General features: G+C 37.9%; 1 pseudogene; it reads right to left on the bottom strand.

Moving 5' to 3' along the window:
- The window catches only part of LOC102761729, a 6,655-nt pseudogene extending 5,012 nt beyond the window's left edge, over nucleotides 1–1,643 (bottom strand).
- Nucleotides 1,644–3,499: the final 1,856 nt, after the last annotated feature.

The following is a 3,499-nucleotide window of genomic DNA, read 5'->3' as shown; positions in this document are numbered from 1 at the left end:
ATTTATAAATGGTGAAAGTGTTAATTGGAGAACACAAGGCTTGAGCCTTATAAAATCTAAAAATGTCAAAGGGAAAGCTCGTTCTGTGAGCTGAAGCCTTGCACAAACATGCCCCCCTTGAGTAGTTATTTTACAGAAATTCCTGAAGACTGTCACCCCTGCACAGCCCCCTGAGAAAGGACGTCTGGTGCCAGCAGGACAAAGGACAAGGTTGTAAAACGATGGTGGGGGCATGGTCCTGATACCTGGGCCAAGCCGAAGTCCCGTCTGCAGCTCTCCCTGAGCATAAAAAGCCTGCTCCCTCCCCAATTCACCACTGGCTCTTTCTCGAGTTAGATCACCTGGACCCAGGTGACAGGAATAAATATCATTTTGATTATCCTGAGGCTTGAGTCCATTCTGTGTAACCCCGGTCCAACCCCGAACCTTTCAATGGTATATGTAGAAGAGCACATGTGCCTTTCTACTCATTGCCAGTTCACATCCCACAGTAGGCAACAACTTACATTGGTGTTTTCTACAACTTTGAAGTGTTTCTTCATGCAGAAACAAATAAAGATAAATATTCTGATAGCTCTCTGGAGGTCATTGCATATCACTGTAGAAACTGACTTTTGGTAAACAGCTCCATGGTGTCCCATTGTGTGTTTAACTGTTTCTTTGAGGGGTTCATGGTTGCTTCCAGTCTTGCTGGAATACAATGAAGACTACTTTTTTTTTTTTTTACCATATATTTGGCTCCCTTTACTGTTTACTAACCCCACCTTCCCTCTGGTAGCCACCATACTGTTGTCTGTGTCTATATGTTTCAGTTTTACATCCCACATATGAGTGAAATTGTGTGTTTCTTAGCATTTTCTGACTTTCTTCACTTAGCATAATATTCTCAAGGTCCATCCACGTTGTTCCCCGTATTTCAGCTTTTCTTATGACTGGGTAGTATTCCATAGTATATGTGAATACATCTTCTTTATTCAATCATCTACCAAAGGACACATTGGTTATTTACAAGTCTTGGCCACCGTGAATAGAGCTGAACTGAACATAGGCCTTACAAGGGGTATCTCCACTGAATGTTCAAAAGGAGCCCCTTCAGGCCCAGTTACTTGAAGTCTGTCTGTACCAACACAACTTCGCTGTCATCAAGAGTGAACAGTGGCTTGCCTTCTTTGGAATTGATTGGAAAGTGTTGACTCTGGACTTCTATCTTTTTGGGACCCACTTTTAAGCTGCTTATGACCTCTCATTGAGAGTTGTGAGTATTTAGGGTCACATTCTGAGTAGACTGTTAGAAGCAGGGATGAGTCCATTCTGGAGTGTATTCCTTTGGCATATAATAATAGGAATAAAAATTCTGACTCCTCTTCCAGTCAAAGCCCATCTTTTGTAACAAGCAAGTGACCCCTTCCTTTTGGGAGGGGACAAGTTGCATATTAGCCTTTTATTACATAGGATGTATATATATTGTTTCATATATGCACATATATATCAGCAAGATGAATTCTTAGAAGTAAAAAGAAGAACAAATATGCAGAGGCAGTGCTTTCTCCAGACATAAATGACAATTTTGTAGATTACTGGTCCTCTGGCCTCTCTCTCTATGTGGTGCCTTCTGTGGTTGTAGTGCACAGTTCACATACCATCTGCTACATCTTGGGGTCTGGGCCACAAACATCCACTGCATTTCTTCTTTATTCAATCATCTATCAAAGGACACGTTGGTTATTTACAAGTCTTGGCCACCATGAATAGAGATGAACTGAACATAGTGTTCATGTATCTTTGAGAATAAATGTTTTCAAATAGATAACCCAAAAGAGGGGTTGCTGTTACTTGTCTTGTTGATAACAGCCATTCTAACAGTTGTGCGATTTGAATAATTATATATATACTAGAGGCCTGGTGCACGAAATTCGTGCACGGGTAGGGTTCCTAGGTCTGGCCAGTGATTAGGGCTGATTGGGGCCTTCCACCCCCTGGTGGTCAGCGCACGTAATAGTGGGCGATTGAACTCCTATTTGGTTGAACTCCTGAGGGGACAAGTTGCATATTAGCCTTTTATTATATAGGATGTATATATATTGTTTCGTATACACACACATACATATCAGCAAGATAAATTCTTAGAAGTGTGATTGCTAGGCACAAGTAAATGTGTAATGTGCATAAGTGTAGCTAAATTTACCTCCAAATTTATTATGATATCGTGACTCCTATAAGCACTGTATAAAAATGTGTGCTTCTCTGCAAACTTGCCAATAAAATGTGATTTAAAATTTTGTATCTTTGTGAATCTGAAGGCAAGGAAAGTATCTCAAAGTAATTAAAGTTGCATGTATCTTATTATGAGTTATGTTGAATATCTTTTCACATATTTAAGATTCTCTGTGGTTTTATAAATACCTATTTGGGGATGGGTTTCCCCCACTCCAAATTGAGCATTTTGGAGATAGAGACTGTTTTATGCACCTCATACTTTCCATAGTATAAGTGTGGGAAATAGAAAGCATTTAATGATTATATTTAATGAATAAAGAACAGAATTGCTGTGATTTCCCCTCTATTCATATTGGTTAAGATACTTTAGATAACATCTTTTCTAACTTTTGGGACACATGTTTTTTCTTGGAAAACAATATTACATATAAGTATTTAGATAAAAATGAAGAATCACTTATAAAATTATTTTGAAACAGATTTTCATTTATTATTGCTAATCATTTCCTGTAACACACTTTTTTTCCAGAGGAAAAAAAAACAACAACTAGAGACAGAGAAATGTTATTTAAAATAAAATATGTGTGCGTGTGTGTGTAAAGGAAGTATCAGAAAAGTCTTTCTCATTTAATTCATTTAACAAATAGTTATTGAGTCTCTACTTTGTTCAAGGAAAAATGCTAGGCACTGAATAATAGTATTAAAGAAAGTTGATCTCTATCTTCACTGACCCTATTTTTGAACAGAGATAAATAAATATCTAAATACGTAATTAAAAATTTTGCTACAAAAAAATGGCAAGGATGAGCAGAATAAGGGTTGGATGATGGGCATATATATAGTGCGGTCAGAACAGGCATGTTTGAAGAAGGGAGACCGGAAGAATAAAAATGGAGACTAGAAGAATATGAATGTGTCCCTTGGTGAAAGCAGTCCTGGATATGGTTGTACAATACAGGATTTTATTCTAGGAGTGTTCCAAGAAGAGGGGATTGTGATAAAAATATTTAGAGAATTTAGCTGATTTCTATTTTTATATGAAAATTTTGAAATCTTGTTGCCATTTTTAGGAGTGAGACAAGGACAAACTAAAGCCATCTGAGAAAGAAGGAGCAGCATGTGGAGGTAGTTCAGCACACATGCGGATCGGTGGAAGGCTCTACAGCCAGAGGAAAGAAAGCCAGGTTGAGTAAGGTCTTGCAAACCTGGAATGATGTCAGGAACACTTTGAAGACTTCTAGATCTTAAATTCCTCTGAGTTTTTAAATTTAATTTCTCTGGG

This window comes from Myotis davidii, unplaced genomic scaffold, assembly GCF_000327345.1.
Source record: "Myotis davidii unplaced genomic scaffold, ASM32734v1 scaffold1708, whole genome shotgun sequence".
NCBI classification, from domain to species: domain Eukaryota; kingdom Metazoa; phylum Chordata; class Mammalia; order Chiroptera; family Vespertilionidae; genus Myotis; species Myotis davidii.
Note: the sequence above shows the minus strand (reverse complement) of the source record. Positions and strands in the feature narration are given on the sequence as shown.